General features: G+C 33.0%; 1 protein-coding gene across 3 annotated transcripts in view; it reads left to right on the forward strand.

Moving 5' to 3' along the window:
* The first annotated feature begins 7,331 nt into the window (after positions 1-7,331).
* LOC127727033 (uncharacterized) overlaps positions 7,332-13,859 on the forward strand; it is a 28,117-nt gene continuing 21,589 nt past the window's right edge. The window contains exon 1 of one of the 3 annotated variants that reach the window (XM_052234424.1): positions 7,332-7,703. The gene's annotated coding sequence lies outside the window, so the exon portion shown is untranslated. Of the gene's footprint in view, positions 7,704-10,457; positions 10,630-13,859 lie in introns of those variants that run through there. The other 2 variants (XM_052234427.1, XM_052234426.1) reach the window with 2 other exon arrangements.

A 13,859-nucleotide genomic window follows, 5' to 3' on the forward strand; every position in this document is an offset into this window, starting at 1 on the left:
AATCAATGTAACTTTACAATCTATTAATCAATGTAACTATAAAATCGGATATCATTGCTCTTATCACATGTAACTATTAATCAATGTTACTTTGCAATCGGATATCATTGCTCTTATCACATCTAACCATTAATCAATGTGTCATTACAATCTGATATCATTGCTCTTATCACATGTAACTGTTAATCAATGTTACTTTACAATCAGATATCATTGCTCTTATCACATGTAACCATTAATCAATTATGTGTCTTTACAATCGGATATCATTGCTCTTATCACATGTAACTATTAATCAATGTTACTTTACAATCAGATATCATTGCTCTTATCACATGTAACCATAAATCAATGTGTCTTTACAATCAGATATCATTGCTCTTATCACATGTAACCATTAATCAATGTTACTTTACAATCGGATATCATTGCTCTTATCACACGTAACTATTAATCAATGTAACTTTACAATCTATTAATCAATGTAACTATAAAATCGGATATCATTGCTCTTATCACATGTAACTTTTGATCAATGTTACAAATATACAAAGATTTGGTTAGTAAATGTGGCTGCACTTGTAGAAAACTTATCAAAAACGGTATTTCACATCCTAAATTTTACGGTAATATTGTACTTAAAGCGCGGAAATCACTATGTGATCCGTGTAAACTCATCGAACCTTTAAACAAACTTATTAGCAAAGGTTATCTTATGTTGTAATAAGATCTTTGAATATTGTTTACATTGGCAGTAACATCGATTTTGTCATCAACAAATTAAAATAACTAAATTTGTATTCTTTTCGAATGTTTTTTTGGGATGTATAAATACACATCCACATTTATTTTCTATATAGAGATTGCTTTATCTATATATATAGCATGGTACATATTTATTATAAAGTTAAATCCTAACTATCCTACTGCCTGTCGATACTTTTATTTTGGCATTGCACAAGTCATGTTTTCTTTGACTGTCCATGGCGTTAAAACACTAAATCCCTGGGATGTGTTTTAATTGATTTTAGTCTCTGATGCATGATTTTTTATTATTAAATGTTTTTGGCTTTTAACTAGCTTTCAGTAACTGCGAGTACTCTCAGATCGTACTTTCGTGTTAATTTGACCTGTTGAAACAATTTGTAATGCATTTTTGTTATGCAATGGTTACTTAGTTTGTGTTATATCTCGTCTCACTATCTTTGATATGTACCACATTTGATAAGTATTTAGTATGACGATAAATTTTCACTTCTGTACTCGTACTGTGAACAATAAATTTATTTGTTTTGTGAGGGATGTTTCCGTACTCCTAACAAAAAAAATATTATATTTAAATTTTCCTGTGTACGTTATTTCATTTAACGTCATTTTGTCCCAGGTTAGAGTTGTATTTTTGACATTGTTTTACATCTTTTTTTTTATTAATATTGTATTTATAGTGTGTCATAAATCAAACTTATTCGTTCAGTGTATGTTTACTTGTTTTTGTTTAAATGTCTTTTTGGTCGAGTTAAGCCATTTCAATTGATATTTTAAAGTGTGTCTTTTTATGTTGTAATGTTACACTACTGTTTCAGGTTAGGGTGAAGGTTGGCGCCTGTTAAAACGTTTAAACCCGCTGCATATTTATGCACCTGTCCTAAGTCAGGAGCCTGTTGTTCAGTGGTTGTCGTTTGTTGGTGTGGTTCATATGTGTTTCTCGTTTCTCGTTTTTTATAAAGATTAGACCGTTGGTTTTCCTGTTTGAAATGTTTTACACTAGTCATTTTGGGCCCTTTATAGCTTGCTGTCCGGTGTGAGCCAAGGCTCCGTGTTGAAGGCCGTACTTTTATCTATAATTGTTAACTTTTTAAAGGAGTTAAAGGTTTTTTTAGACATCAATAACTTTTTTCATATTTTCATGGAATTTTATGCAACTTGGTAAGAAGCTTCTTCATGATGATAATAGCATCTGGAGCAATTTGAAAGTAGTTTTTCCCCTTTTTCCTGTTAAGGTATTTTACTGAAAGATGTGGGCTTAATTTTAATGAAGTTCACATTTATAGTTTCAGTCTAGGGTTAAAGTCTGTAATGCAGCAATAACCTTTTTCATCCCATCATAGAATTACATGTAACTTTACAGAAGGTTCTTCATTATCATCTGGAGTAAAATTTTGATATTTTCCCGTTCGCATTCCGAATGAAACCTTCCAAATCAGACTTTTCATCGGGTTTGTACTTTTGTACTTACACACAACACATGTGAAGCAGGATCTGCTTACACTTCCGGAGCACCTGAGATCATTCATCAAGCGTATTAGCGCCACACACATTTTTGTAAGATTTCTTCATATGTATGCGTTATAACGTTATAACGCAAACCTTTACGAAATAACGCAAACATTTTGATTTTTTTTATTCGTTAAAGGGGCACTAGCTACGAGATATATAAAAAGTCTAATATATGATTTTTTTTTGTCCAATCATTAATGAAAGTGAAATAGTGAAATAATTATTCGCTGTTAGCCGCCAGTATGGTTCAATTTTGTCAAAATAAGCTAAGAAACATTGATGATGAATTATTCACTTGCAAGTGAATAATTCGACCTCATTGGATCCGTATTCATGTGAACTTCAATTTAACCCCTTACCTAGAGATGGATAACACGTGAATTGTATGTGTAAAGTTATTCAAAGGAAAAGAATGTCAACATTAAAAGTAAATCATTTGATTGACTAATCCGATCCACAAAAAATCATTCTTATACAGTTAAAAACGATGATAAACATATATTTTTATCTATAATATGAAATTAAACAGACCTAGAAAAATCCAATAGCACGAGTTTGCTTAATCTATTATTATCTTAATTTATGTTTTAATTTACATCGCTTATATGGTCATCGGATGACTTTGGAGGTCAACTCGATAGTTAATTAGATGGCGTCTAGACTAAAATACACACGAAACGAAGCTACGTGTTATCATGCCCATGTCCTGTTAACTGTTTATTTTAGACTTTTAATAGTTTGGATAAATGTTTTACATTGTTATAAATCAAATATGAGAATTTGAGTCAAATCGATGAACATGAATTTGACACCTAGTGCCCCTTTAAGTTTTGTCTATTTTATAGTCAAAAACTATATTATGAATTAACATTTTACATTTATTATATAATGTAAAAAGCATTGTTTTGTAAATATCTTCATTTGCATGACCGTTTGCCAGTAAAAATTGGGTGTGATTTAGTTAAGAGACGGACCATGACCACAAGACCAAGTAATTACTAGTATCATAAAGATTCATAGGAATTAGGGAATTCTTGAGTCTCAATTTTACACAAATTAAGAACGATTTTTGTATCAGAAAACTATAAAAACATGAAAGTAGATATCGTAAGAGCAATTGTAGATTGAAAGGACATGATTTTGAAAATTTGATTTACGGAAAGTAGCAAAGTAGAGATGCACAACAACAATGTAATTTTGAAACGATAAAGTCAAATAGAAAATATGATCTTTCTGCTTTAAAAAGAATTATTTTGAAGGAAAACTTTTGAATTTTAATGTAAGAAAGCACATCCTGTCGATACTGTTTACTTATGTTCTGGCATGGCATAAGGTCAAGCGTTTCTAAGACTGTTTATGACGTCCTTACACTGAATCTGTTGGATGTGTACTGATTGATACTTTTGTCTTGGAGAACATGATTTATTTTTTTAGTTGTAACTGGCTTTGATGTTTCTTTCAGTAACTGCTAGTACTCTTATTTCTGTGCTTTGTATATATAGGTTTTAAGTTATTTTTTTTGTGCTTCGTACCGATCTTTTTGAGTTAATCCAATTGCAACTGATTACAGTTTGTCCTTATGTTGTAATGTTACACCATTATCCCAGGTTATGGGAGAGTTAAGCGCTCACAAACATGTTTAACCCCGCCTCATTCTTTATGTGCCTGCCCCAAGTTAGGAGCCTGAGCTTATTTTTATATTTGCTGAAATCTCAGAATACGATAAAGACTCTTTATAAAGGGGCTTTAAATTTCACTCTAGCAAAGTAGCTATTATAATAATAATAATAATAATAATAATAATAATAATAATAATAATAATAATAATAATAATAATAACAATAATAAATCTTTATCTTATACATGTATTTCAAGATGGTAGCTTGTTTGGATCTAGCCAATCTTACACATGACTCATACGAGCGCTTGCTTTGGAAGAATATATAAATTCGGCTACATAAACAGGGTTGGTTTTTATTTTTCTTCGATACAACTTCGATTTACTAAATTTTCTTTGTTCTGTTCATTATTATGCCATCATTATGTACCAAAGACTCCAGCATTTCACTTTGCAATAATTGCAAAGAGTGATAAAAATTAATACATGCAGCCTCCTCCATTTATAACAAACTTAGATAAGAACTAAATAACACAACTGTTATCGTTATAACGCAAACATAGGAAGAAATATAAATAAATTTAAAGTTTGCATGGCGCTAATACGCTTCCGTAGTTCATGTTTAGTGCTTGAAGTTCGTGTTTCGTGCAAATTAGTTTATATCAGCGTGTATTATAAAACTTTTTTTTTCGTTCACCGTGAAATTGCCATTTTATTTCCCGTTCGCCCGTGCAAAACATATCAGTACTTTTGGGTTCTGTTTTAAAACTTTCATAAAAAATCTGCTCAACATGTTCACTTGAACTACAATATATATTTAATATGAATGCATTTGAAAACTATAATTCTTTGTATCAAAGAGGCAAAAAAAATGAGGAGACTACATAAATGGAAGAAGACCAGGTGCGTTGAGAGGGTGAAAATATTAATATGAAATCAATGAGACGTGATACGATTGCCTATGAGACAACTACCTACCAAAGACCAAATGACATGTATACATGTGAACAACTACAGGTCCTTCAACAACATGATAAACCCATGCCGCATTGTAAGCTATAAAAGGACCCGAGATGACTAAATGAGAAAAATCCAAAAGAAAAAATAAACTTAAACAAAACGAAAAACAGTTATAGCAAACTGCATTCAACGACAACCACTGGATAACATGATCCTGGCATAGGACATGCACATAAAGAACATCGCTTACCATAAAATTAAAATGCATTTCACTTCAGGAGTCCTCTTATGATTTCCGTTTTATTGACATTTTTGCAGATCTTGTATTTCTGATGATTTTGCTGTTTACAGTTTCTACCTATTTATTACAGTTTCCAAGATAATATACAAAAGCACTAAACTAAAAGTAGTCAAAAATCGTTATATTTTTGGAATAACTCCTTAGGGAATCATCAAATGGTTTCGGTCATATTGGCATTTTTGTACATTTTAGCCGTTTAAAGTTTCTATCTATCTAATTATGCGGCGTTCACACAGTGCCGATTATGGCTCCCGTTTGAGATCAGACAGCGCTAAGACACGAAAAGTGAAAAAGTCGGATTACTATCCTCAATGATCTGGAATGTACCATCATTGTCTGAACGCAGTCGTATACGTTCGTAACAGATTCCTATGGATCGGGAATGGCCCGGAGAGGTCCGCCAAGCACCCTTGATAGTTAGGTGCGTCCCGTAACACTCGGGGAAACTCCGCCGATTTTGTCTAGTCGGATTACAATCGTGATTATGTCGTGAAAGATTCTGCTGTATCGGATCAAAATCGTAACAATGTTCTGTGTCTTCTGGAAGGTGTCCTGTGGAACGGGCATGATCTGGAGAAATTTGTCATTGCTGTTTTTTTGCCGATTGAGTCCAGATTGCATCCAGATCTTGCCGAATGCGAACCGTCTCTGTTCCGGAACAGTCCCGTTATTAATACGAAATTCGGCATTAATACCCACGTTGCAGTTCCGACAATTACAGAACACGATACGATGGAGTCCCGACAAAGTCGTTTGCAATACGGTACAGCAGACTGTGCTAGGATTGCGTTCCGGTAGTACCTGATCATCCCGAATATGGTGATTTTTTTATAGGACGGGACTATCACATGAAACGGTTTTCTAACGGATATCTTCCGTCAGCGTCGGTTTACTGTCTGGTCACTGTCTGATCTCCGTCGGATCGCATTCGGCAGACTTTTGACAAATTTTGATCGGGAATGGTCCTATCAAGGACGGCAGTAAAAATCGTGAATGTGTGACCCTGGCTTAATATATAACAGTTGTTGCGATAACAGGCAAACACATGAATATACCTTCTTTTCTTTGGTTTATATCCCTGGCATTTACCGATTAAAGATAGTAATTTAGTGTTTTGGTATATAACATACCTTTTTCTCTGATTTATAGTTGTGTGCCAGCGATACGTTGCGATAGGTCAGCATAACAGTTTATTAGACCAATCAGATAGTCAGTGTCTCAGGTCATATCATGTAATGTCTCAAATAGAGAAAACAACTAGGTTCCAAAGTCATCCACATAAGACAGTTTCATCATATCATAAATTACATGTAGTTCTGTTAGTCAACGAAACCTTCGTATTCTTTCATTCAACAGTATGTTGTTATAATCTGAGTGACGCCATTGAATGTAATTCTCCCCCCCCCCCCCCCTTTAATGATTTAGCGCTTTGATATTGCACTGACTATTACGTTATTTTGGTACGGACAGAAACGAACTCATGCACCGTGTACATCTTTTGGTACAGTTTCCTTGGATTGTGTAGTACAGATATGGGTTTATATGATTTGGCTTTAAATATAGTAAATATAGTCTATGTCAATCAATCGGAAACCTGTTCCTGGTCTAGACTCCGTATATAAATTAGAAACCTGACCCTGGTCTAGAATCTATATCTGGAAACTATTAAAAGATGATCTCAATAACTGTAATGTAGAAATCAAATATATGTAATGGATTAATTTAGCAACAGAAGTGGATAGGCAAAAAGAATCCAGATATACAGTTAAAGTTTAAAATATATAGCATTATCAATTAATTTCCTGGGAACTGAACAAATTTAAGGAAACGATCGAATGCGGCATCAACATATTATATAACTAAAATTGATTATTAACAACTGACCATAAATTAAATCTTTTAAAAATACTATATATACATCTATTTGGCTTTTCAGTTTTATTTATATGTGTTAATTAATATACCTGATCTGCAATGCTGAATTAAGTTACCATTAATAGAAAAGGGAGAAACCGAGTTAATTAATCATGTTTAATTTCTTCTGGAGTGATGTTTAATGAGATACTCACTGATGCAGTAAATTTTCTTAATCTATAATAATACATTTTTGGCATCGATGCTTATAACTACTGTTACAGTTCCTCATAATCACAATAAGCGATCTACCGCTAGAACTAAGGTATATTTCAACCTCAACTTCATCACGTGTTTTGCTATAATTATAGGGAGTTAAAACAATTACGACATGTTGACAGTTTCTACAATGTGCGACAGAATTCAGGACGAAAGATTATTATTCAGGTCAAATAGCTGAGAGGCAGATCGATACTGAACTTATTCTAGTACTGATTCCATATGCACGTACTTTATTTATTTTTTTAATATGTCGCTGGCAACATTGAACAGACATAGATGGGGAGACATAATCAATGGGATGTTCTGGTATAAATATCAAGACGGAAAACCCTACAATGTTTAAAGCATCGATTTGATGTGATTTAAGTGGAGCAGTGATAATTAAACGAGAAATGTTGCAAAGAAGCTAGGGTAAGGTGACATGTTTTAAATTGATCGATATATTTGTTGTAGCAAGTGCTTAGCTTGGCCTTTGTCGACCTGTTACATGGAATGGGGTTATACTTTTTTTAGCTTTATGAAAATTGATGTTGGCTTTGTATTATTTGCATACGCTTTTTCGATGTTTAATGTTAATAAGCCGTATTACTGTGTAACTTTTACATGACACTATATCCCATCTTTAATGTTAACAAGCCGTATTACTGTGTAACTTTGACATGACACTATATCCCATCTTTGATGTTAATAAGCCGTATTACTGTGTAACTTTGACATGACACTATATCCCATCTCCCTAATTCAATAAACTATCATAAATGTTATATTATTTATTATAAGTTGATCAAGGAGCTAACTGAAAACTCTATCTAAATTGGAATATCTCAATCTGCTTAAAGATTAAAAAAGTAAGAATAAAACGAGACGTTGTCCATTCGGAAGATAAAAATCGTTCATTATGATGGTTCAAGCAAATAAAGAATCAACACAGATATAAAAAAAAGGTCCAGATAGTACTTTCAATTCGAAAAACAGTAAGCTGCTAATTATGCCCCGCCTACGATATTTGCGAGGCATTACGTTTTCTGGTATTTTTGGCCGTCCGTCATGTTCAATTTTTTGGTAAAGGTATTTTACCATAATTCTTAGTCACGTCGGCTTGCAACCTCGTACATATGTTCATTTTGATGTAAGTATTTAATATTATATGCCAATTATCAGTTTTGACCCCTTTTTCACGGCTCACTGAACGTGAAGAATGTTTAACCCCGCCACATTCTTTATGTTCCTGTCCCAAGTCAGGAGCCTGCAATTCATTGTTGTCGTTGGTTTCATGTCTGTCATATTTGTTTTCCGTTAATTATTTTGTTATGAATAATATAAACTAGAAGATGTGGTAAGTCCGTTAGTTTTCTCGTCTGGATTGTTTCACATTTGTCATGTTGGGCCTTTTATAGCGGACTAGACGATATGGGTTTTGCTCATTGTTGAAGGCCGTACGGTGACAAATAATTGCTTACACCAACGTCATTTGGACTCTGGTGGATTGTTGTCTCATACCTATCTTTTTATTTTGATATGGAAATGTGACAGTGTGAAACCAGTACATTTAGTTTTAAAGGTTAACGTTTTTATGTAAAGGTAGTTTAGCATGAAATTGTGGCCACATCAACTTAAAATTCAGAACACATGTTCATTATGATGTAATATGTCATGGTTCACTGGACAAGGAGAACGATAGAACACGCGGGGCATGTTGTCATATGGACACATATTCTTGTCATTCATAAAAAGAAGCCCAATTGATGTAAGTTAAAAACTTGCATATCTTAAAGTGAACATGCCAGTCTTTCTGAGTTAATGATGGTAATAACAATGTCACCGTTTCAAATTTGACTGTCCGAAGCGCTTGTCTATCTTTTATTTTAAAGATGATGATATTGGTTGAAAAATGGTAAGATGCCTTGTTGTTTGTATAAGTTATAAAAACTTTTGTATGGGATTGTTGGTAATTATAAACACTTCTGTATGGGATTGTTGGTCATTATAAACACTTCTGTATGGGATTGTTGGTCATTATAAACACTTCTGTATGGGATTGTTGGTCATTATAAACACTTCTGTATGGGATTGTTGGTCATTATAAACACCTCTGTATGGGATTGTTGGTCATTATAAACACTTCTGTATGGGATTGTTGGTAATTATATAAACACTTCTGTATGGGATTGTTGGTGATTATAAACACTTCTGTATGGGATTGTTGGTAATTATATAAACACTTCTGTATGGGATTGTTGGTGATTATAAACACTTCTGTATGGGATTGTTGGTAATTATAAACACTTCCGTATGCGATTGTTGGTAATCATAAACACTTCTGTATGGGATTGTTGGTAATTATATAAACACTTCTGTATGGGATTGTTGGTGATTATAAACACTTCTGTATGAGATTGTTGGTAATTATTAACTCTTCTGTATGGGATTGTTGGTAATTATATTAACACTTCTGTATGGGATTGTTGATAGTTATAAACACTTCTGTATGGGATTGTTGGTGATTATATAAACACTTCTGTATGGGATTGTTGGTAATTATAAACACTTCTGTATGGGATTGTTGGTGATTATAAACACTTCTGTATGGGATTGTTGGTGATTATAAACACTTCTGTATGGGATTGTTGGTAATTATTAACACTTCTGTATGTTATTAAACTAAGGTACATAAAATGTCATAGGTATCAATTATATTCTAAATTGCTGACATTTTAAAATGCAGTCTATAATTTCCTGGGAGACGAATATTCTTTATCATTTGTATTCGTATTACATAATTGTTTCATCGGTTGATAGCGTTCAAAACTTAAAACAAAAATTTCAATAGACATTTTGTTAATGCTTTTTTACTTGGCATTTTGAAAAATGTTCAAGGATATAAATATTTATATGTGAATGATGAATTTTCTGGAAAAGCAATCCTACCTAGTAACTAGAAAATAGAATGTCCCACGACTTTTAAATTTTTAATTAATATTATGTTTAATTAGATCATGCGTTATCGACTGTACCACCGTAATTTGATAGAACTACTACGGTGTCGCCATTCCATTGGCTGCTTGGAGTTGACAACATATTTTCTAGGAAAGCTTTCGAAATCTGTAAGTAAAATCGGATCTATCGATCTTTTACTGGTTAGCTCATCTTGAATGTAAACAATTTGACGAATGACGACAGTGCCTCGTTCTAGATTGGAATAATTTTCTTCAATGACATTGGTTTTCATTGAAAAAGATCTGTCACCGACTTTTTGTAATGGCTCAAAAATTAGCAAATTGTTTGCACTTTGCAATATGGTGACAATTGATTTAAAACAACATCGGATATAACAAAGGTAGGAATTTAATACATCAATTTTAATCATTAATTTTCTCTAGTGATTGATTAATTTACACGTACGGTTCTCGTTTCCTCTTTTTATACACGTTCATTCATAGAGTGAACAAGAAATCAATACTAGTTTTATTTATACCATAGATACTTTGCTGCTGTCATTTTGAAGCAGTGGCGGAAAAGACATTTCTATGTATTGCTGAAATTAAGATAGCAATTTTGATGTAAATTATGAACAGATGGAACTTCGTTAAAAAAAGAATTAAAAAGAACGTTTATCTCAAATGTCTTTAGTGGTGATATATTGCTTGGTGCTGTGCTATTGAATTTACCATTAGTGTATATGTAACACGAACAACACTTAATGAACTTTCCTGACAGACACAAAAAACAAACGACTGATGCAATAGTTAAAACAAGTTATTATTACATATTTGTATATATCGTTCAGCGTAAAAGTAGTTTTGAAATTCTGTGGGAACGAGATTTCTGGTCAATTTAAGTTTTGTCGATTAAAATATGAGACCTTTTGTCTACTATAATACTGAATACGAATTGCCACTGCAGTTTTGCACGCATTGATCAACTGAATTGATGCTACTAAGGGGAGGGTCTGATTTTTGCATACAGGAGTAGTAGGACGGATGCCACCAAGGAGAGGGACATATATATTTTTGCACATCTGGAGTAGTAGGACGGATGCCACCAAGGAGAGGGACATATTTTTTGCACATCAGGAGTAGTAGGACGGATGCCACCAAGGAGAGGGACATATTTTTGCACATCTGGAGTAGTAGGACGGGTGTCACCAAGAAGAGGGACATATTTTTGCACATCTGGAGTAGTAGGACGGATGTCACCAAGAAGAGGGACATATTTTTGCACATCTGGAGTAGTAGGACGGATGTCACCAAGAAGAGGGACATATTTTTGCACATCTGGAGTAGTAGGACGGATGTCACCAAGAAGAGGGACATATTTTTGCACCAAATGATATAGGATTGGTATCACCAAGGGGAGGGAGCCCAATCTGCATAACCCTATAGATTACCGAGTTCATCCTCGATTTTTTTTATTGAAATTGTAATTTTCTATTTCTTTTTTTTTTACTTAAGTCTTTTCGGTTTTTTTATTGGTCATGGTGTTCCTGTCCTTCGACTTTTACATTATAGAAGCTCCCTTAACTTTTGTCAACTTTGAAGAAGGGGAAAGGAAAACTATGTGTTTATCATTAATTAGTGTGGCAACTTTTAAAAAAAACCCAAGGCAATAGTAAACATTTACTTTGGATATATGACGAATACGTTCAGAATATATATTCTATTATCACATGCAAGGAAAAGGAGAAATTAACTAGTAAACAATGAACGGGGATGTATAACACAATTTATATCAATAAAATGCAGATCTTTGGACGATTAAGGGATGTATGTCAGAAATCTGATATTGATATGCATAACATAAATAATGAAACAAAGAGTACGATATTTTGTTAAACTTTATATATTCACTAAGGGAAAGACAAGTGTGATTTGAGGTCATCCTTTACAGGAAGGTAGACAGATATTTTTTTCATTTTGCTCAATTATTTCTTTTGATTGTGTGATTACTACCTGTGATTTTGTGAAAATTTACTATCAAAAGTGCCAAAAAACTTAAGGATAGGTAGGAAAACCCTTAACTTTATTTTGACTTTATAATTATAACATCTAATGTACTTTACCTTTAAATCAAATTGGGCTTAATGATGATATATTATTTGAAGTTTTCAAAGTTCTTAAGTGTTCTAAAAGTAACAGTTATTTATTAATATAAAAAATTATATTATTATGACTAATCGTATTAAAGACGGAATATAAGGAATAAGAAAGGTGAAGGTTTGTCGAATAATTGAAACTGGAATAAATATTTCTATAGATACAACGACGTTTCATGATTTTAAAGGAATCAACTTTCAACAGAGATAAGGGTGGGAGTGTCGTTTGTAATGCGATTATAGTAGGAAGATTTAAACTCCCACAAACATCATTCACTTAGTACAGCATACAAGACAGCATATGTAAAGGAGTATCAATAAACAAACAAAAACACCAACGAACGGGAACAAAGTAAATATTATTTATTTGACGTTAGTTGCAGTATGAAGTTTTCCTTGAGGAAATCCAACTGTCACTAGTACTCACTACTTTAAGTCAATTTGTTTAAAAAAGGTAAATTATAAGCTATTTTTTTTTTACCGACACGTTTAAATTCTGACTAGTCTGATTAAGAATTCTATCAATTACATAGATATAAGAAGATGTGGTATGAGTGCCAATGAGACAACTCTCCATCCAAGTCACAATTAATAAAAGTAAACCATTATAGGTCAAAGTACGGTCTTCAACACGGAGCCTTGGCTCACACCACACAGCAAGCTATAAAGGGCCCCAAAAATAATTACTAGTGTAAAACCATTCAAACGGGAAAACCAACGGTCTAATCTATATAAAAAACGAGAAACGAGAAACACTTATGAACCACATCAACAAACGACAACTACTGAACATCAGATTCCTGATTTAGGACTGGTGCAAACAATTGCAGCGGGTTTAAACGTTTTAATGGTACCAAACCTTCACCCTTATCTGAAACAATAGTGTAACATCACAACATAGAAAGACACACTATAAAATATCAATTGAAATGGCTTAACTCAATCAATAGACATATTAACACAAGTGAACATACACTGAACGAATAAATTTGATCTATGATACAATGTAAATACAAAATCAATAAAATAAGGGATGAATAATTAAAGTAACAGTATTATACCGCTGTGAAATGTTAAACAATTTCAGAAAAACAACAAGAACATACATATTTTCGGACTTGGTAGTTCAAGTCTGATTAAGGATATTGTTAGGTACATATAAGTTTGGACTCTATAGTTCAAGTCTGATTAAGGATACTGTCAAGTATATATAAGTTCGGACACGGTAATCCAAGTCTGATTAAGGATACTGTCAAGTATATATAAGTCCGAACTCGGTAATCCAAGTCTGATTAAGGATACTGTCAAGTACATATAAGTTCGGACTCGGTAGTCCAAGTCTGATTAAGTACACCGTCAAGTACATATAAGTTTGAACTTGGTAGTCCAAGTCTGATTAAGGATACTGTCAAGTATATATAAGTCCGGACTCGGTAATCCAAGTCTGATTAAGGATACTGTCAAGTACATATAAG

The sequence above is a fragment of the Mytilus californianus genome, unplaced genomic scaffold, assembly GCF_021869535.1.
Source record: "Mytilus californianus isolate M0D057914Y unplaced genomic scaffold, xbMytCali1.0.p SCAF_19, whole genome shotgun sequence".
NCBI lineage: Eukaryota > Metazoa > Mollusca > Bivalvia > Mytilida > Mytilidae > Mytilus > Mytilus californianus.